This window comes from Telopea speciosissima, chromosome 11 (genome assembly GCF_018873765.1).
Source record: "Telopea speciosissima isolate NSW1024214 ecotype Mountain lineage chromosome 11, Tspe_v1, whole genome shotgun sequence".
Taxonomy (NCBI): domain Eukaryota; kingdom Viridiplantae; phylum Streptophyta; class Magnoliopsida; order Proteales; family Proteaceae; genus Telopea; species Telopea speciosissima.
Genome location: NC_057926.1, coordinates 17,674,722 through 17,697,638, shown reverse-complemented (window position 1 = coordinate 17,697,638; position 22,917 = coordinate 17,674,722). Strand labels below are relative to the sequence as shown.

The 22,917-nt window shown below is 42.4% G+C and overlaps 1 non-coding gene and 1 pseudogene across 1 annotated transcript; one reads left to right on the top strand and one right to left on the bottom strand.

Moving 5' to 3' along the window:
• Window positions 1–11,637: 11,637 nt before the first annotated feature.
• On the top strand, window positions 11,638–11,744 carry LOC122646952. The gene has a single exon (XR_006330753.1). It is a non-coding gene; the product is annotated as a small nucleolar RNA R71 (small nucleolar RNA).
• Window positions 11,745–17,370: 5,626 nt separating this feature from the next.
• On the bottom strand, window positions 17,371–20,589 carry LOC122644838 (annotated as a pseudogene).
• Window positions 20,590–22,917: the final 2,328 nt, after the last annotated feature.

The window sequence follows — 22,917 nt, the reverse complement described above, 5'->3', positions numbered from 1 at the left end:
GGTTAACTCTTTTGCTTATAGCTCGGTGAAACACCTCAATCGGGAATGCTCGGACCATGCACCTATTCTTTTGGATTTCAGGGCCCACGCTTCTGGAGTAACCTCCTCTTTCAAATTCCAGCAGATGTGGTTATCACACCCTGACTATATGGAGTGTGTTCGGCATAGTTGGGAGAGCCAGGTGCTGGGTACCCCTCTTTAGATTCTTTACTTGAAGCTGAAAAGTCTTCGATCAAGGCTTAGGGTTTGGGACAAAGAAGTCTTTCGCAATATCCACCAAAACGCCAGGACTGTGGAGGATAATGTTTACAAAGCTGAGATAGAAGCGGAGCAATGCCCCAATGAGGAGATAAGGAGGAAGCTGTTAGAAGCCAAGAAAGTGTTGCACGAGGTGCTACTTCAAGAAGAAATATTTTGGTGACAAAAGTTGCGTGTAAAATGGCTTAAAGAGGGGGAGAGGAACACAAAATTCTTTCATACAATGGTGAATTTTCGAAGGAGGGTTGGAGGGGTAGATAAAGTCAGGGATGGGAATGGAGTATGGGTACATGGGAAAGAAGAAGTGGGGAGGGAGGCAGCTCGGTTTTTTGCTCAGCTTATCTCTGCCCAAGATCGTCGGTGTGATGAGGATCTCTTGGATCCTATTCCAAGACTTGTAATAGATGCTGACAATGAAATGCTCATGATGGTTCCCTCTGTGGAGGAGGTGAGGAGGGCAGTTTTTGGGCTGTCTAAAGAAAGTGCCCCAGGCCCTGATGGTTTCACAGGACATTTCTTCACAGCTTGCTGGGATATAGTAGGCGAGGATGTCTGGCGTGCGGTGAAAGATTTTTTTACAGGAGGCAGTTTGCATAGGGGATACACGTTGACTAATCTGGTGCGTATCCCCAAGAAGGAGAACCCGAAGGTAATTTCGGACTTTCGACCTATAAGTTTATGCAACTTTTCTTATAAAATAATGGCTAAAATTATTTCAAGTAGATTAGCTTTGGTTCTGCCTAATCTCATCTCCGAGGAGGAAGGAGCTTTTGTGCAGGGCAGGTGTATACATGACAACATTGCACTGGTTCAAGAAGTGGTACATGACATTAACAGGGATACCAGGGGCAGTAATGTAGTGCTTAAGCTGGACATGGCTAAGGCATACGACAGGTTGGAGTGGGGGTTTCTATTTGAAGTCTTGCACAGATTTGGATTTGGCGTTGATTGGATTGCTCTTATTAAAAAAGTAGTGGAGAATTGTTGGTTTTCTGTGGTAATTAATGGAGGGCAGTCTGATTTTTTTAAATCAACTAGGGGGGGTGAGGCAAGGTGATCCTCTCTCACCTGCCCTTTTCATTCTAGCATAAGAGGTGCTGAGCAAGGGTTTGAGGTCGCTGTTCTGTGAAGGAAGGGCCAAGTTTTTTAAGGTGCCAAGAGGATGCCCGGGCATCTCTCACAGTCTGTTCGCCGATGATACCATCATCTTTTCATAGGGCTTAAAGAGCTCACTGAAGTAGATCATTGGCTTTATTGATCGATATGAGGGGTCCTCTAGGTAAATGGTGAATAAAAAGAAAAGTTGCTTCGTGCTGGGGAGCAAAGTGCCTAGCAGAAGATGCCGCATGATTGAAGCAATCACAGGGTTTCCCAAAAGGAGGTTGCCTCTAAGACAACAAATCATTCAAGTACAAGAGACAAGAGAAGCCACAACAAGCGGAGATACTTGCTCGATGTACGAATCTCCTGAGTTACACAAGGGAAACCTCCACACTCTTACTTTGATCTTCTTTCACTAGGTAGGCCCTTCGGTCTCTGATCTTATTCAATTTTCTTTGTTTTCTCATTTTTATCAAATTTTGCATCTCCAAGAGGAGTGTGATCTTGTCTTCCTAGACGGTGATCACATCCCTATTGTTTCTTCACTCCTTTATGCTTCTTTTATATATATTGTATCTTATCTTTATGTATGCATCTCCATGACCCCAATCCTCGTAGTTTAAGACTCCCTCATGCACACTCATCATTGGTATATTTTTTCTATTTCAATCCTATGTTTCATCATGCATATGTATTAAATTATCCTCTTTCATTCTCGTGCATTCATCACATCATTACACTTAGCCTAGAGTCAATCATGTTTAGGTTATTTAAGACCTTGAGTCCTTTATTTTACATTTTGGTATACTAATCTTTACTTTGCAACCGAACCTCTAATATGTGTTCCCTTCATTCCCCTTGTATTTTACTGTCTTGCACTTTGACTTACATTCCACATTCTACCAAAACATGTTATTCATTCCATGATGCCTAGCAATAGAAGACTGGCAAGTCCAGGCGGACTAGGGTGCCTAATACCTTCCCCTGACCGTAACTTGAACTGTACCCAGATCAATGGACCACTTGTCCCCAAAATTAAGTTTTATGAGAGTCATTACATTACAATTTTGGGTCTTAGACCCTCTTCTAGGAGGCGACTCCCACACACATTTTCAGCTCTCTTTCTCTTTCTTTTCCCCCAAGGAGGGATGAGGTGGAGGACACGTGGCGATCCCCCGCCATGTGGTCATTGTTCTCACAGAGAGGAATCCTTGTTGGAGAGGAATTTCAGGCACGGTTTAGGGTGATGTGGCATCCTTATCAATAACGTGGGTAAAAGCCCATATGCGTTACGCCTTTGTTGGGGAGATGTGGAGCGCCAACAGTGGGGCCATTACATGCCTTTTTCGGGATGTGTTGGGAATGGTCGACTAAATGGTTAATTGAATGGTTAGCTCGTGCTTATCCCCTTCTGAACCATACCGCCCTCAGTGTTCAGAGTCGAGCGAGTCCCTTAACACCCGTTTTTATGATTGGCTCGCTTTCATGGCGCGAGCACTTGCCCAGGACTACCATGCTTTACAATGATTGGTCACCTTCAAGCCGGTTTTGCCTCCAATGGTCAGTCTTGCTTCCCATGGTCGGCCCGGCTATGCCAGATGTTGATTTCCCATTGGTTTTCTAATTTATGACTTATCATTTACAAACCTAGCTGGGGTAACTTTCGAACTTCTATGCTTTCTTGCCGTTGCAGCAACTCTTCTTCGTATTGGGATTGAAACTTTCAATAATCCCTGGAATGTGCTTTTAAGTGAAATTACATGGGTAACCATTTTTGGAGCCGTTGTAAGAAACATGCTCTTTAAAGTATTGTACGAAAGAGGTTAGAAACAACCACATAAAAAAAACAAAAGAAAGAGATGAGAGAGGGAGAATGGGACTAAGAGATTAGAGATGTAAAACCCGAAGGGGCTTGAACCGGATTGAAATTGCTTGCTTCTTACACTTGAAATGGCACTATCAAATATGAAATTAAAACAAAAATAATTAAATTAAGATCCTAACATAATGCATGATAATAATAGTGAATAAAAAATAAAAATCCTAAAAGCATGATTGAATTAGAGAGATAGAGAATGAGAATGAAAATATAAATAATGGAGAATGAAAATTCCTAATAGAATGGAGGGATTAATGGAGATGAGAATACTAATGAAATAAAACTAATAGAAGAAGAAAGTGGTAGAGAATAAGAAGAAGAAATTAGAAACTAGAAGAATTAAGAGGTTAAGAAAAAGAAGAACATAAAAATAAAAATAAGAACTTGATACTCCCTTCTACCAAAGTTGAAAGTGCATGAATTAATTAAGCCTTGCATGAATATAGTTGAAGAAGTTTGAACACTTGAACAATCCTTGCATGGCTTCCTGTTCTAAGTCTCTAACTCTTCTCACTAGAATTAGAAGCCTAGACTAGAAAGCTTTAAAACTAAACTAGAATTACATTATTACAACCCAATTGAAGATATAAAATTAAAGCATGAATCAAAAGCATTACAACCATGGAATTAAAATCATAAAATTAAACTAGAACTTCAAAAGCCAAAAACTAGAAGAAGAGAAGAAGAAATTTCACTAATGAATTGAACAAGTTTACAAACCCAAGGCTATATGTATTTATAGGGAGAAGGGGAGAGAAGAAGAGAGAAAAGGGAAGAGGGAGAGGGGCTCCACGGTTTTTAGGCCTCTCTCCTTCTAAAAAACATGGAGGGGAGAGAGAGAAGGACAAAGTATCCAAAAATAAGCGAATATTCCCTTCTCCTTCCTTTTCAATAAGACTTGATCCCCAAGAAAAAATAGAAAAAATAGAAACTAAGAGAGATAAGAATCCTAGCTACATAAACCTTCTATTTTTCAAAAAGTAACTTTCTAATTCTAAACTTGTACTTCCTTTTCTTTGTAAGAGTTTTCTCCAAGCAATGAGATCAAGGCATCTTTGACTTTTCAACCTTCCAAGGATGAGGAAATCTTCTCCAAAAACAATCTATCCATAATAAAATTCCAAAAATGCCCTTGAAAAGTTGGAAGATAGAAAATGATGACTAGGCTTCCACTCAACAAATAATACAATACCCATCATGTCCTCAAAAAATCGTGGAGCCTTGTGTGAGAGGAGAGATTTTAGGAGAGAGGGAAGAAAAAGAGAAAGAGATAAATAGAAAAAAAAATGAAATAAAATAAAATAGAATAAAGATATGGGAGAGAGAGATAATAGGAGACCACGTGAAAGAGAAAAGAGAATAGAGAAGTAAAAGAGGGTAAGGGAGGTGGAAAAGTGAGGTGGCATAGAAAAAAAAAAAAAAAGAAAGAAATAAAAAATAAAAAAAAAAAAGCAAAAGATAAAATCATGGACGGGTTAGAAGATGGGAGCCGTGGGCTTATTAGAGGGAAAGGAAGGGTTTTAGGAAGGAGGTGAGGTGCATAAGAGAAAATATATATATATAAGAGAGAAAAATCGTGGATAGGGAGAGAGAAAATAGGAAAGAGGGATGAGAGAGAGAGAGAGAGAGAGAGAGAGAGAGAGAGAGAATCCGTGAGAGATGGAATGGTGAGAGAGTATCTTTTCTTTTTTATTTTTTAATTTTTTCTTTTCTCCTCTCTTGTCTCTCCTAATATTTCTCCTTTCTTTCTTGCGCAATTCCCATCTTGGCCAATCCTTACTTGCAGCCCACTTTCTAATCAAGCTTCTAATTTGGATATGAAATTCCTCATTTGTCATTGGTTGCTTCAGTGAGAATTATTCCCATCCTATCCTTGGTCACATGTGAACAGGTGTAGCTCCCATGTGGCTTTTCTCTCTCTTCCAATAGTGAAAAAATACAAAAAGAGGGTAAATGCTTGAGAGGATCTCAACCCTTGATCATAATTGTCTTCCTTGATGCCAAATATAACTCTCCAAAAGTTCAGACTGGCCCGGGCTTGCGTTTCAGCTCATTTCTGGCCCATTATTCTTTTACAGCTCGGAAACAATAATTGCTCACATGGAGGCTTAAAAGGAGGCGAAATTGAATTCCGTCACATCCAACTTGCTCAAAATTTAGCTCTGAACACAGCCATGCAAAAACATTGGGTAGCTTTGCGTGTAAACTTGGAGATGTAGCCCCCGATAGTCCAGAATAGCAATAAATAGCCCAAAAACCTGAAAAGCACATGAAAGCACCGAGTAACTCTGTCCAATGTGGTAAAATGTATGCTTTATGCCCTAAGATTTCACACATAAATGTGCTCATCAGATTCCCCCACACTTGAACGTTACTTGTCCTAAAGTAAACAAAAAGAAAAACTAATCTAGAATGCAAAAATCCTAACTCACTTTCGTAGGAATCACGATTGCTCTTAGCATGTGCAACAAGCCTTTGAACCCCTAGGTTACCCCTAGTGGACGAGTTTAGTCTTGTGGGTGTTTGCAATGAATGTACACCCAAAATTCGATAAGTCAAAAGATGATGCAAATTTTAATCATGACATGAGTAGGATAGTACACACAAGCTCTAAGAATGCTCAACTAAAGATCAAGGAGCCAAAGGTTCCCCCACACTTGAATTTTATCACCCCACATCAATTCAAGTAACAAACATGCATCAAGATTAAGGGATTTCCTCATATTTTTTGAATACTATTCATCTTCAAGTAAACCCCCCATAGCATCGATGGAACCAAAGACTTAGGCTTTGAGTATTTTTTACCATACTTTATTTTCAGGCATTAAGGCAAAAGCTTTTCTTTCACAACAGTAAACTCTATTTCTACTCTACTACTGTTCTCTGAATGACATGGTGGAGCATACACCAGACACCCAAATACTTGGTAGCTTTGCTTTTTGCATATATCCATAAGACATTGAGACATTGATGCAAGAGTTTTTTTTTTAGTTTCCTTCCAAGGAATTTCGAACAAGTCACCCTACTTCCTGAGGCAACAGTGCCCTATCTAGTCCCAAGGAATTCCACTTTCTTTTCTTTTTTCTTTCTCTTTTTTTTTTTTTTCCTTTCACTTTCATGCCTGGCCTTGCCACAAACAAATTGGTCTCAACTATTAGCCAAAAAATCAAAGGGTTCATAAAACACATAGAGGAATCTAGCCATGAAATAGTGCTCATATTTTCCAACTCAGTCCCTCTCACTGGATACATACCAATTACCATCATTGAAAAGGGGTTTTTTTATTATTTCACATGCTAGGGCACCTAATTCCCTCTCTCTCTTGCTTCGCAATCAACGAGCGTATGCACAAAACAAACTACCACCACAGTCAAAATTCATAGACTTCATCAATTAAGTCCAACACACCCCCCGCACTTAATTCATGCAATATCCTCAATGCATGCAGAAAAGAAGGAATAAGGACAAGGGAGGGGATACATACCAGGAGATTAGTCTTCAAGGTAAAGAGGCTTATGGAGATCCATGACCTCTTCCTCAACTGGAGTAGGCATCTCAATGTATGGCTTCAAACGTTGGCCATTTACCTTAAATATACCACATGTACTTGGATTGGCAATTTCAACAGCCCTATGAGGATAAACAGTCTAAACAATATAGGGGTCATTCCATCTTGAGCGCAACTTACCTGGAAAGATGTGCAAACGAGAATTGTACAACAAAACTTTCTGACCTACCTCAAAAGATTTTCTCAAAATATGCCTATCATGAAAAGCCTTGGTTTTTGCCTTGTAAATTTGGACATTCTCATATGCCTCATTTCTAAGCTCAGATAGTTAGAGTTTCCTATGGGCACCTGCAGTGGATAGATCAAAGTTAAGCTTTTTGATAGCCCAAAAGGCCTTGTGCTCAAGCTCAACAGGTAAGTGACACACCTTTTTATACACTAGACGGTACGAAGATTGACCAAGATCGGTCTTGAAGGCGGTCTTATGGTCCCACAACGCATCTACTAACCTATTAGACCAATCCTTGTGGTTCGATTTGATGGTTTTCTCAAGAATTTGCTTTATCTGCCTATTAGAAATCTCAACCTGGCCACTAGTCTGGGGATGGTGGGGTGTGGCCAACTTGTGAATGACACCATATTTTCTCATGAGGGCCTCAAAGGGATGGTTACAAAAGTGCTTGCCCCAATTGCTAATGATAGCACGGGGAGTACCAAAACAGGAGAAGATGTTCTCCTTTAGAAATTTCACAACCACCTTGTGGTCATTGGTCTTACAAGCAACTGTCTCAATCCATTTGGACACATAGTCCACAGCAAGTAATATGTACAGGTTACCAAAAGAATTAGGGAAAGGCCCCATGAAATCTATGCCCCATACATCAAACACCTTAACCATCAAAATTGGGTTAAGGGGCATCATGTTCCGCCTGGTGAGACGTCCTAAAGATTGGCATAAAGAACACGACTTGCAATAAGTAAAAGCGTCTCTAAAAAGAGTAGGCCAATAAAATCCACACTGTAAAACCTTGGCCGTTGTCTTATTGGGCCCAAAGTGGCCTCCACAAGCTTAATCATGGCAAAAAGATAAGACAGATTGCTGCTCATGATCAGGAACACATCTTCGGATTACTTGATCCGGACAAGTCTTAAAAAGATAAGGATCATCCCAAAAGAAATACTTCACCTGTGAAAAGAAACGATTCTTATCTTGGGTGGACCAATGTGCAGGTGTCACACCTATAACCAGATAATTGACAATGTCAGCAAACCAAGGTTCACTAGACACTGCCATCAAAAACTCATCAGGAAAGTTCTCGTTGACTGGAGAATCAATAGTCAAGGAATTAGGCAGCCAGGATAGATGGTCTGCAACCAAATTTTCACATCCTATCTTATCCCTAATTTCAAGATCAAATTCTTGCAATAAGAGGACCCACCTAATAAGGCGAGCCTTAGCATCTTTCTTCTACACAAGATATTTGATAGCTGCATGGTCAGTATAAACAATCACATGTGATCCAATCAAGTAGGGCCTAAACTTCTCTAAACCAAATACAACAGCTAAAAATTATTTCTCAGTGGTGGTATAATTGAGCTGTGCATCATCAAGAGTCCTACTTGCATAATAAATCACATGGGGCAATTTGTTGATTCTTTGCCCAAGAACAGCCCCTCTACCAAAATCAAAGGCATCACACTTAAGCTCAAATGGCACTGTCCAATTCGGAGCTTGAATAATGGGAGCTGAGGTCAATGCTCTTTTCAATTGCTCAAAACTCTTACGACACTCAGGGGAGAAATCAAATGGGCAGTCTTTTGCCAAAAAGGAAGTGAGAGGTCTAGCTACCTTACTAGAGTCCTTGATGAACCTTCTATAAAAACCTACATGACCAAAAAAAGATTTAATGTCCTTCACACTCTTAGGTGGTGGTAAATTGACAATAAGGTCCACCTTAGATCTATCAACCTGAATCCCATCTTTGGACACAATGTGACCAAGAACTATACCTTGCTTCACCATGAAGTGGCACTTCTCCCAATTCAAAACCAAGTTCTTTTCTATGCATGTTTTAAGAACCAAGGAAAGGTGATGCAAGCAATTAGAAAAGGTAGAGCCGTGAATAGAAAAATCATCCATAAACACCTCTAGGAAGTGCTCTACCATATCAGAAAAGATACTCATCATGCACCTTTAGAATGTAGCAGGGGCATTACAAAACCCAAAAGGCATACACCGGTAAGCTAAGGTTCCATAAGGGCATGTGAATGTGGTCTTGTGTTGATCCTCCAAAGTAATAGGGATCTGATTATAGCCTGCATATCCATCAAGAAAACAATAATATTCATGGCCAGCTAGTCTCTCTAACATCTGATCAATAAAAGGCAAGGGGAAGTGGTCCTTCCAAGTTGTCGCATTCAATTTTCTATAGTCAATGCACACTCTCCATCCCGTTTGGATACGGGTTGGAATCAATTTATTATTTGCATTCTCAACTACAGTGACTCCTCCTTTCTTTGGCACAACCTGCACAGGACTCACCCAGTGGCTATCAAAAATAGGATAAATTATGCCATGATCCAAGCACTTTAGGATCTCTTTCTTAATTGCTTCTTTCATCACAGGATTAGCCCTCTTTTGGGGTTCCCTAGAAGGTTTAGAACTCTTCATCAGATGAATATGATGTTGAACAATGGAGGGGTTAATACCTTTAAAGTCTGACATGGTTCAACCTATAGCTTCCTTATGTTCTTTCAGAAGCTTAATTAACTCTTCTTCCTGTATAGAAGTCAAATCAGAAGCAATAATTACAGGGAGAGTGTTATCATGTCCTAGGAAGGCATACTTGAGGTTGGAGGGCAATGCTTTCAACTCTAATGTGGGGGGCTCAATAATAGAGGGTTTAGGAATAGAGGTGGATAGGGGTCCAAGGGGCTCCAATGGTGGTTGGATGCTCCAGACCTCAGACAATGTGGTATCATCAACACTTTCCAATTCCTGCATACATTCTTGAAATCCCAAATCAAAATCTATCTCAAAGAAAGTGTCAACATCATCGAAAAATCCCTGAAGCATATGTACATCTTCATCCATATCAGGCTGCTTGCCCAACCTAAACACATTAAAGTCCACAAAAGTATTACCAAAAGATAGCTTCATGAGACCATTTCTGCTATTGATCAAAGCATTACTAGTAGCAAGGAAGGGTCTACCTAATATGATTGGGATTTGGTCTTTAAAATTGGCAGTAGATTGGGTGTCTAAGACAATAAAATCCACAAGAAAGATAAATTTTTCAACCTTTAACAGGACATCCTCAATCATCCCCTTAGGAATTTTATCCTACCTCTCTGCAAGTTGAAGAGTAATTCTGGTCGGTTTTAGCTCTTCCAATCCCAACTGTTGGTAGACATGAAAGGGTAACAAGTTCACACTTGCACCAAGGTCCAGTAAGGCATGATCAATAGTGGTGTTGCCTATAGTATAAGAGATGGTGGGGCTTCCAGGGTCCTTATGCTTGGCTGCTATCGGCTGTGCGATAAGAGAACTAATGTTAATAGCCAAGAATGCCTTTTTGGGCACATTGGTGATCCGCTTTTAGGTGCTTAAGTCTTTGAGGACTTCAGCATAAGCGGGGACCTGGGCTATGGCATCCAGTAAAGGAATATTCATCTAAACCTGCATAAAAACATCCAATATTTTTTTCACAGAAGGAGACTTCTTGCTAACCAACCTATTTAGGAATGGGGCAGGTGGGGTATAAACTCTCTCAGGGGTGGTCCTTTTCACTTCCTCAATAGAATCATCTTTGGTTTCCTCAACCAAATCATCTGGAATATCTTCAGGTTCATCAGATGAACCAGGAACAGAAGGCACTACAATGGCCTCTTCAGAAGGGGGAGAGTCAATAGGAGTATGAGATGGTAAAGATTGAGGTGTACTAACCTGTTGACACTCACAGCCACTCCTTAAAGCATATGCAGTATTTACTTGGCTGGAGAGCCCTTGATGCTATTGGCCCTGTGCAACATTGAGTGGAGGAGCTTGGGTACCTTGCTAAATACGAACCTAACGCCTAGGATTTGGCTCAGGTTGCCTAGGTAACTTTCCTATTTCCCGCTCATGCAGGATTGTGACAAGCTGGGTGAGTTGTTTCTCCATATTATTGTGGCTTGTCATGAGAAGGGCTGTCTTGTTTTCCATCTCACTCATGCTTGTTGCTTCTCCTATATTGATAAACCCTGGGGGTTGCTGATAAGGTGCAAGGAGAGGTGGCCTAGCAGAATTCATAGTGGGTCCTAAGTGAGGACGAGGGTGGAAGGGGTGAGGAGACATTCCTTGATTTTATGGTGCAAAGTTGGGCTTTTGGAGACCAACCTGGCCTTGATTGTGAAAGTTGGATTGGTCTGCTTGGTTTCCTTGATTCCAGGAGAAATTTGGGTGATTTCTCCATCCTGGATTATAAGTGTTGTTGTATGGATTATTTTGGTAGAGAGCACTCACATTCTCAATGTTGAAATTACCCACAAAGGTGTTGAGGCATTCCTCTAAAAGATGTCTAGGTGTATGGCACCAACTACATATTGACCCATGGTTGACCTGGTTAACTGGCATAGGCTCTTTAGGCATTAGGAACTCCAACCTTTTGATGAGGCTGTCAAGTTTGGCCTCTTTGGCTGGAACACCCTCAATGAGATACCCCTTAGTGGTCCTTTCAGTCTCTTGGAAAGATTCTCACTCCCTAGTCTTTTCAGCCAAGTTGGTCAAGAATGTCCAGGCCTTATTCTCATCAGAAAAGAGGTAAAGCCTGCAAGACACATAGATTCTAAAAGCTGCTTGGTCTGAAAGTCTATGCCCTCATAAATAATTTGGAAAAGCTGCCACAAGTCAATACCATGGTGAGGGCATTCTAAAAGGAGGTCCTTGAATCTCTCCGTGAATTTAGAGAAGGACTCATGTGGTTTCTGCCTGAACTGGAGGATGTCACTCTTGAGCTTATTGGTCTTGTGAAGAGGGAAAAATTTTCTCAAGAAGACAATGGTGAACTCATCCCATGTATTAATAGAATTTGTTGGCAGTCCATAGAGCCACTTTTTGGCCTGGTCCTTCAGGGCAAAGTTTATAAACCTCAGCCTAACTGCATCATCAATTAAATTTTGAACCTTAATTAGAACACAGACCTCCTCAAATTCTCTAAGGAAAAGATAGGCATCCTCATTAGCCATCCCATGGAAGTAGGGTAGCATACTAATGAAGTGGGTCTTGAGTTCATAGTTGTTCCCTGTAGCAACTGGCAGATTGATGCATGAGGGTTGTGCAGCCCTAGCAGGGTAAAACCTATCTTTAAGAGTCTTGGGTTGTTGGTCACCCATAGTCAAAGGTAGGGCTAAAGGTGGCAGAGAAGGTGATATTCTAATAAGACGGTTACCTGAATCATGAATCTACACCGTAGCCACCTAAACAGATATGAGGTCTCCTTTAGAAAAATTAAAGAAAAATAAAAGATTAGAAGAGAAAATCACCAAAAATAAGAGGGAGTCCAAGGTAGATAGTGCATTTGTCCCTCAAGAATCGAAACAGTGGTTCCAAAGCTATAAGGCTGCCATATAGGTTGACAGCAAGGGAACCCGTATAGTCTTCATGTGCCACCTACGAGTGACCCCAAATGGATTCTGATGTAGAGTGGAGGACTACTATACGTTTCTGTTTCCAATAGCACTCACTATGTCGCTTTCCTGTTGTCAAAGTTGGTCATCTTCAAAGATAAGTCATATGCCAATCCACCCAACCAAGTCAAGATGTAGCGTCATAGGTAACTTAATCCTATGAGGGACACCAGAAGAGGCTGGGCTTGGGCATATGAAGGACTTTAGATTGGGTGCACAGTCTTTGAAACAGAAGAGAAATAAGATGAGGTTTTCAAAAACTCTTTTTTTTTTTTTTTTTTTAGAAAAAGAAGAGGAGAAAGAGAAGAAACTACAGCACTTCGAATTACTTAAAAATAAAAAAAAATAAAGTGGTCAATAATCTCCCAGGCAACGGCGCCAAAAACTTATTTGCAAGAAATAATTATTGCAAGCGTACGGATCAATCGTAGTTATGAGTCGAACTCAAGGACATGTAAGCCACCCACTTTTACTCACTTTAAAGCAATGCAAAGTGAACCAAATTAAAGTGTTAAATTAAATTAACAAAAATTAATGCATCCTAACTCACAAGCATCTAGCGAATTGAATTGACGCCCTAACACATAAGCATCTAACCTATCAAAACTAACGTGGATTTGAAGGAATAAATTGCAGCCACACATCACAACCACATAAAAAAACCAAAAGAAAGAGATGATAGAGGGAGAATGAGACTAAGAGATTAGAGATGTAAAACCCGAAGGGGCTTCGGGGCTTGAATCGGATTGAAATTGTTTGCTTCTCACACTTGAAATGGCGCTACCAAATCTGAAATTAAAACAAAAATAATTAAATTAAGATCCTAACATAATGCCTGATAATAATAGTGAATAAAAAATAAAAATCCTAAAAGCATGATTGAATTAGAGAGATAGAGAATGAGAATGAAAATATAAATAATAGAGAATGAAAATTCCTAATAGAATGGAGGGATTAATAGAGATGAGAATACTAATAAAATAAAACTAATACAAGAAAAAAGAGGTAGAGAAGAAGAAGAAGAAATTAAAAACTAGAAGAATTAAGAGGTTAAGAAGAAGAAGAACACAAAAATAAAAATAAGAACTTGATACTCCCTTCTACCAAAGTTGAAAGTGCACGAATTAATTAAGCCATGCATGAATATAGTTGAAGAAGCTTGAACATTTAAACAATCCTTGCATGGCTTCCTCTTCCAAGTCTCTAGTTCTTCTCACTAGAATTAGAAGCCTAGACTAGAAAACTTTAAAACTAAACTAGAATTAAATTATTACAACCCAATTAAAGACATCAAAATTAAAGCATGAATCAAAAGCATTACAACCATGGAATTGAAATCATAAAATCAAACTAAAACTTAGAAAACCAAAAACTAGAAGAAGAGAAGAAGAAATTTCACTAATGAATTGAACGAGTTTACAAGCCCAAGGCTAAGGGTATTTATAGGGAGAAGGGGAGAGAAGAAGAGAGAAAAGGGAAGAGGGAGAGGAGCTCCACGGTTTTGGAGCCTCTCTCCTTCTAAAAAACGTGGAGGGGAGAGAGAAAAGGAGAGAGTATCCAAAAATAAGGGAATATTCCCTTCTCCTTCCTTTACAATAAGACTTGATCCCCAAGAAAAAATAGAAAAAATAGAAACTAAGAGAGATAAAAATCCTAGCTACATAAACCTTCTTTTTTTGAAAAAGTAACTTTCTAATTCTAAACTTGTGCTTCCTTTTCTTTGTAGAAGTCTTCTCCAAGCAATGAGATCAAGGCATCTTTGACTTTTCAACCTTCTAAGGATGAGGGAATCTTCTCCAAAAGCAATCTATCCATAGTAAAATTCTAAAAGTGCCCTTGAAAAATTGGAGGACAGAGAAAGTGATGACTAGGCTTCCACTCAACAAATAATACAATACCCATCATGTTCTCTAAAAATCGTGGAGCCTTGTGTGAGAGGAGAGATTTTAGGAGAGAGGGAAGAAAAAGGGAAAGATATAAATAGGAAAAAAAATGAAATAAAATACGATAGAATAAAGATATGGGAGAGAGAGATAATAGGAGACCACGTGAAAGAGAAAAGAGAATAGAGAATTAAAAGAGGGTAAGGGAGGTGGAAAAGTTAGGTGGCATAGAAAAAAAAAAAAGCAAAAGACAAAATCATGGAGGGGTTAGGAGACGGGAGCCGTTGGCTTATTAGAGGGAAAGGAAGGGTTTTAGGAAGGAGGTGAGGTGGCATAAGAGAAAAATATATATATATAAGAGAGAAAAATCATGGATCAGGAGAGAGAAAATAAGAAAGAGGGATGAGAGAGAGAGAATCCGTGAGAGATGGAATGGTGAGAGAGTATCTTTTCTTTTTTTCTTTTTTTTCTTTTCTCCTCTCTTATCTCTCCTACTATTTCTCCTTTTTTTCTTGCGCAATTCCCATCTTGACTGATCCTTGCTTGCAGCCCACTTTCTAGTCAAACTTCTAATTTGGATATGAAATTCCTCCTTTGTCCTTGGTTGCTTCAGTGAGAATTATTCCCATCCTACCCTTGGTCACATGTGAACAAGTGTAAGTCCCATGTGGCTTTTTTCTCTCCTCCAATAGTGAAAAAATACAAAAAGAGGGTAAATGCTTGAGAGGATCTCAACCCTTGATCATAATTGTCTTCCTTGATGCCAAATATAACTCTCCAAAAATTTAGACTAGCTCGGGCTTGTGTTTCGGCTCATTTCTGGCCCATTATTCTTTTACGGCCAGGAAAAGATAATTGCTTGCATGGAGGCCTAAAAGGATGCGAAATTGAATTCCGTCACGTCTATCTTGTTCAAAATTTAGCTCTGAACACAGCCATGTAAAAACATTGGGCAGCTTTAAGTGTAAAGTTGGAGATGTAGCCCTCGATAGTCCAGAATAGCAATAAATTGCCCAAAAACCTGAAAAGCACAAGAAAGCACCGAGTAACTCTGTCCAATGTGGTAAAATGCATGCTTTATGCCCTATGATTTCACACATAAATGTGCTCATCATGATCCTGTCTTCCTAGACGGTGATCACACCCTATTGTTTCTTCCCTCCTTTATGCTTCTTTTATATGTATTTTATCTTATCTTTATGTATGCATCTCCATGACCCCAATCCCTGTAGTTTAAGACTCCCTCATGCTCACTCATCATTGGTATATTTTTCCTATTTCAAAGCTATGTTTCATCATGCATATGTATTAAATTATCCTCTTTCATTCTCGTGCATTCATCACATCATTACACTTAGCCTAGAGTCAATCATGTTTAGGTTATTTAAGACCTTGAGTCCTTTCAATGCTATGTTTCATCATGCATATGTATTAAATTATCCTCTTTCATTCTCATGCTTTCATCACATCATTACACTTAGCCTAGAGTCAATCATGTTTAGGTTATTTAAGACCTTGAGTCCTTTATTTTACATTTCGGTATACTAATCTTTACTTTGCAACTGAACCTCCAATATGTGTTCCCTTCATTCCCCTTGTATTTTACTGTCTTACACTCTGACTTACATTCCACATTCTACCAAAACATGTTATTCATTCCATGATGCCTAGCAATAGAAGACCGGCGAGTCCAGGCGGACTGGGGTGCCTAATACCTTCCCTTGATCGTAACTTGACCCGTACCCAGACCAACAGATCATTTGTCCCCAAAAGGACATTTTATGAAAGTCATTACATTACAATTTTGGGTCCTAGACCCTCTTCTAGAAAGCGACTCCCACACACATTTTCACCTCTCTTTCTCTGTCTTTTCCTCCCAAGGAGGGATGAGGTGGAGGACACGTGGCGATCCCCCGCCATGCAGTCATTGTTCTCACAGAGAGGAATCCTTGCTGGAGAGGAATTTCAGGCACGATTTAGGGTGACGTGGCATCCTTATTGATGACATGGGTAAAACCCCTTATGCATTACATCTTTGTTGGGGGAGATGTGGAGCGCCAACAGCGGGGCCATTAAGTGCCTTTTCCGGGATGTGTTGGGAATGGTCGACTAAATGGTCGATTGAATGGTCAGCTCGTGCTTATCCCCTTCTGAACCGGACCACCCCCAGTGTTCGGAGTCGAGCGAGTCCCTTAACACTCGTTCTTATGATTGGCTCTCTTTCATGACGCGAACACCTGCCCAGGACTACCTTGCTTTACAATGATTGGTCACCTTCAAGTCGGTTTTGCCTCCAATGGTCGGTCTTGCCTCCCATGGTCGGCCCGGCTATGCCAGTGTTGATTTCCCATTGGTTTTCTAATTTATGACTTATCATTTACAAACCTAGTTGGGGTAACTGTCGAACTTCGACGCTTTCTTGTCGTTGCAGCAACTCCTCTTCGTATTGGGATTGAAACTTTCAATAATCCCTGGAACATGCTTTTAAGTGAAATTACATGGGTAACCATGTTTGGAGCCGTTGTAAGAAACATGCTCTTTAAAGTATCACACGAAAAAGGTTAGAAACAATTTCATTTTCAAAATTGAAACAACTCTTGACCTATTTCACAATTTCACATTAACTTGATTTCAATTTAGGGGCATTGTTCTTTGCGCCACAGCGCAGCCTGTGCCCCGGCACATGGGGGTGGGTGCAATGGCCACCTTGCCCCCTGCACAGGCTGCCCATGTGCCTGGGCGTATACTGTGCTATGGCATAGAGAATATTCTCCTTTCAATTTAATATTAACTTGATTTCAATTTCTCATAAATAAGATAAAAAAATACTAAACATCCCAATTTCTATTTATAACTCTCATGAAATAGAAACAGAAATCATACCAAACCAGCCCTAAAGAGGGTTCAATGCAAATTAATTTGAGTGAAAGAGAGCCTTTTTTGCAAGTGGGTGTTATTAGGCCACACAAATCCAAAACGAAACACTTGCACGTATTGTAGAGAGCCTTTTTTGCAAGTTGGTGTTATACTATTATTAGGCTACACAAATCCAAAACGAAACACTTGCACGTATCGTCCGAGTCGGATCGTCTCTTTAAAACTCATGCATAAGCTTCTGGAAGACCTTCATGTGCTCAGATTGAAAGAAATATACAGCGATAGTGTTCCGTCATTGGTTGGGCTTGGAAGCACGTACGCCAAACCCTCGTAAGCGATTCCACCGGGGCCCATATATATCGGCCGGCCCCACCCAAAATCCGCAGAATATATTGGCAGTTTCGCCCAGCTCGTGACCCCGATATTCGGACATCGAAAAGTGTGGGGCCCACGAACTAGATCCGTCAGGTCAGATTGCAACTTCAGGTAATCAAGGGCCGATCTCAAGTACTCATCATCCATCCGCATCAAGGCCTCATGGATCCTACCCGCAGCATAGGTGAACAGATTTTTCGTGAGGTCACCGGACAAGGCAATTGGAGTGGCAGTGAAACTGACATTGCCGAAGTAACCAGGTGGAAGTGGGGAATGCAATCTCGATCGTCCATCGGTGGCGATGTACATCTTGGTCTCCTGATCATTGGGGAGGCCACGTGCCTTGCATGCACAGCGCCATACGTGTCCAGCCAGCATCTCATAGGAGCTGTAGTTGAAGGTGTTTCCGCCCTCCTTGAACTTGGCTTTCATGATGTTGAGCTGCTCACGGGTGATCTTCGGACTTGGATCCTGTCAATCCCGGCACCGTGCAGCCGTGTGTAGTGTCTGGGATTGAACAAGCACTTTTACCGCCTTACCCCCTGTCCAATGCCCTGCCCGAGCGGGGGTAAGGCGGTCAAAGCTCCTGCTCAATCCCAGGCGCTGGACAGTGCTGCACGCTGCCCGGATTGACAGAATCTTTTTCCGTGATCTTCAACACGACTTGGGAGATAGTGTTGGGACCCGATTGGGAATTTGTGGTTTGTAGAGGGGTTTTCATGGTAGGCGGGGGCTGGTACTCGACGTGATGCAATGCGGGGATTGGTGAGTCCTTGGCTCGTAGGATGGTTCGATCGATAAGTGGTGGGATAGTGAGGTCGAATCCACGTGTCATATCGGCCCATGTGTTGATGAAGTGTATACCTGATATTCCATCCGCCACGTAGTGCTGCATCCCTACACCAAGAGAGACTCCACCGCTCTTGAAACGTGTCACCTGAAATATTGCCAACATTAGAAATGCCTACCCAATGATAATCATCGATGAAGAAATTTCTGGTACAATGCATGGTTTTGATTCGGGCTAGTCACCCGAGTCGAGTCAAAATTATGGAAAACTTGGTCAAGAGTCACGTAGATTCGTTCAGGTGAAAAATGACAAGACTAGGTTACAAATTGTTTGAATCAAATAAAACTTGATTTTTTCATCCGAGTCACCATAAACTCGACGAGTTTAGTTTTTTTTTAAAATACATAGTCAGCTACATGATTGACGATTAAATAAGTTATTAAATGTTTTTTCTTTTGGTAATAAGTTAATAAATGTATAGTTGGCAAATAAATTCTTTCTAGTAATTCATAAAAATATAAATTCTAATTTGATTATCATGCCTTCAAAGCATCAAACTAACTCTCTCTCTCTCTCTCTCTCTCTCTCTCTCTCTCTCTCTCTCTCTCTCCAATGCAATTAGGTTGGAGAGTTGGTGAATAGTCATCTTGCTTTCTCAAGAAGAGTTAATTTTTAAATGAGATATGGGAAAATTATTATAATTAATCTTTTGAATTAGTATCTAATATATATTAATTAGCTAGTGTTGTTGATACATCGACAGTGTTATGCAGCAAAGAGAATCATGTCAGTGGGCTCATCTCCCTCGTACATATGTACAACTGCTATTGGAGTTGATAAGTTTCATAAGGGTAGTTAGGTTTTGGAAGCTCAAAATGTTATAATGGATATTGTTGGGACAAAGGACCAGGCACGACGAGAATGAGCCATTGAGGTCGTGAGTCCAAGACGAGGGCACACGGCCCGACAAACACGAACGAGGATGCTCCCCAAGCTCGTGGAAAGAGTTGAATCACGAACATCATACTATGGCGGGCACAAGGTCGCCCCCCAGCTCGCGTCGCCAGGGCATAGCCCGCTCGCCTGCAAACGGCCACGGCCTGACCACAACCAGGCATGAGAGGAACGACCTCCATAACTTACGTAAACAACACCAAGTCTAGCATGGACCAACAGGGTCTGAGACTTTAGCCCACGTCACGCCTAATCCGGCGCCTAGGAAGTAACGGATAAACATTATCCCCACACTTCACTCTACAACGGTCTCACTCCACTCCGAGATTCCAGCTTACCTATTCAGGCACGATTCTACTTCTCAACCACCTTAAGTAAGGGAGGTAACATACGTCCAAACTATCTGAATTCTCATTGAATTGACTGCTGCTCAGAGATCTAACTTAAGCATCGGAGTGAGATCACCGGCAACGCCCCGTCTTCTCTGCTAATTCTTGTTTTGTAGGCAGAACTCGCTCCGACAGGATTTCTGACGCAACAGTTTGGCGCTGTCTATGGGAACGTTACATCCTCAAAGCCTTAAACCTCTATCAAACAATCAATCTAAGACCATGGCCGGAGAACAAAATGTCGTTCCACCCAGCACTCAAGTTCCACCAGTCGTGGAGAATCCGGTCACATGCCGGGTGACGAAGAATGCCCGCAGCGGGGGACTGGCCTGAAAGCAAACCTAACAGCGAGCGAACACCACACCAACTGAACCCCAACTACCGGCTGCGGGGGAGGCAGCCGAGACCCAACCTTCTGCAATTGCGGATGCTGGCCAGAATACAACGCAGGATCAGGGTCAGTCCAGCCGTAGCATCAGGGCACTACCACCTCCACCACCACTGCCTCAGGGATTCACTCCAATGGTGGCAGATCCTAACGCGTCGGCCAATGTGGGCCAGATCCAAGACCTGCAGCAGCAAGTACTCCACCAGAATGAGTTCCTTAGGGACGTGGTCTGAGAAATTCAGGCATTGAGGGTAGCCAATCTGGCAGCCGTCGTTGCCGCCGGCTTGCCTCCAGCGCCAGCCTTGCCCCCAGCACCTGTACCAGTGATCCCAAGGAATACTCAGGAGAATCCGAAGCCCCCAAGAGATGGCATGCGAGCAACTAGGAGCAGGGCTGGGTCCTCACACCCATCCAGGAGAGAACTGCCCCCTCCGGAGATCGTTCGCATTGGAAACCTGCCTACTAGGAGCAGGCCTTCACGAGGGGGGGAGCAATCGGTGTCCACTGACCGCAGACTCATAGCTGGATCGAGAGAAGTCGCACCAAAGCCTCAGGGGCACGCATGGAGCAGGTTGACCAGCAGAGGCCACCCAGGCGTGATCTCAGAGACGAGTTGAACGTATGTCGCACCAAAGCTAACGCCATCCCTAACCAGATCGTAGAAAGTGAGCTTGACCATACACTCCGTGAGATGAACACCAAGATCGAGGCCCTGGAGAAGGGCAGCGCCCCTGAAGAAAGTTTCAGGCCTGGTTAGCATCCTTTCACTGCCGAGCTCATGAGGGAGGAGCTTCCTATGATGGGAAGGGCGACCTCAACGACCATATTAGTTACTTCAACTCCATGATGATGGTCTATGGCTAGTCTGATGTGGTGTCGTGTAGCTCATTCCCCACCTCTCTTAAGGGGCCCGCGGTGCTGTGGTTTGCAAAGTTGAAACCCAACTTAATCAGAAGTTTCACTGAGTTGGCTAAGGCCTTCGTAAGCCGCTTCCAAAGCAATGTAAAGCAAAAGAAGATCGCTGCCAATCTGCTGGCTGTCAAGCAGCGTTCTGATGAGTCCATCAGGGACTATATCACCCATTTTAACGCGGAGAGCTTGGAAATTAAAGATTTGGATGATGCTATGGCCTTCAACGCCTTACATAATGGGGTCACCAGCCATGACCTGGTGAAGTCGCTCACCCTGGACCTAGTGACCACTATGCCCCAGCTGCTGGACCGCTGCTACCAGTATGCCAATATGTTCTATATCATGAAGGTGAGGAAGGCGGTAGATACAAAGGCTCCAAAGAAAAAGAGAGCGAGTGAGAAGGATGAGAAGAAAAAAGACACCAAGAGGACGAGGTCTGACAGAGACCAAAGTCCTGACTACACCCTGCTCAGCACGACCAGGACCAAGATCCTAATGGAGGTCTATGATCGGGGCTTGCTGCAATGGCCCAGGCCGATGTTCTCTAGGCCTGAGGACAGAAACAAAAATAAGTTCTGCAAGTTCCACAAGAATGTCGGTCATGACACCGAGGACTGCAGACAATTGAAGAGAGAGATAGAAGACGTGATCCAGAAGGGCCATCTGAGACGTTATGTCAAGGAAGATGGAAAAGATAACTCCAGGGGTCGCGATGCCTCGAGAAGCAACTACCATAGAGACGATCGAGACAGAAGAGGAGGTGATGAAGATCGTCGTGATGACCGGCGCAATGATCACAGGGAGGTTCGAAGAAACCCAGATGAAGCCAACACCTCCATGGCGCCTGCTATCCTCACCATCCTGGGGGGCCAGGGCAGGAGTCATCGCTCAAGGCCAAGGCAAAAGCGTGGTTCATGGCAGTGGCCGAGGCGCCCGAGAAGAAGGCACACACTAAGCCCATGATCAGGTTCTCAGATGAACATATGGAGGGTCTAAGTTGGCCACACGACGATGCGGTCGTGGTTCAGGCAGTGATAGCCAATCGTCCAGTCCATAGGATCTTAGTGGACACAAGAGCATCCGTGGACATGCTGTCCTATGATGCATACTTGTAGTTCAGGTTCGAACCAGGCACGCTGAAGCCCGAGTCCGCACCTCTGTACAGGTTCTCAAGTGCCCCAGCCCCGATCAAGGGGTCAATAGAGCTCCTGATGACAGTGGGGACCGCCCCTTGTCCAAAAACCATAAAGGTTAACTTTATGCTCGTCAGAGTAGCGACTGCCTACAACATCATACTAGGCAAACCCAGCTTGAACGAGTTTGGAGCGGTAGTCTCCACTAGGCATTTAAAAGTTAAGTGCTCCACCCTTAACGGCATAGGGGAGTGCCAGACAGAGCAGAAGAAGGCCCGCGAGTGCCACGTTGCCTTTTTAAAGCAGATCAAAGGCAACTGTAGGGGGACGGCCGACCCGGTGGAGGTCACAGATAACCGCGAGGGTGATAAGCGGTACCAGCGAGGCGAGCCGATTGAGGAACTCATTGAGGTCCCACTGGACGAATAGGATCCCATAAGAACTGTGAAGATAGGATCCCTGCCGAAGAGCGAAGAAGCGAAGGAGCTCACCTCGTTCCTTCAAAAGAATAGGGATGTGTTTGCCTGGTCAGTGGCTGACATGCCAGGCATACCACGCCACATAGCTGAGCACGCCTTGCACGTGGACCCCACCAGGAAGCCAGTGCAGCAGAAGAGGAGGACGGTCACCCCAGAGCGGCAGGCCACGATGAAAGAGGAAATTGAGAAATTGAAGGCATCCAGCTTCATCAGAGAAGAGTAGTTCCCCACTTGGCTTACCAACGTAGTAATGGTCCCCAAGCCCAATGGAAAATGGAGGATGTGTGTAGATTACACCGACCTCAATAAAGCATGCCCCAAGGA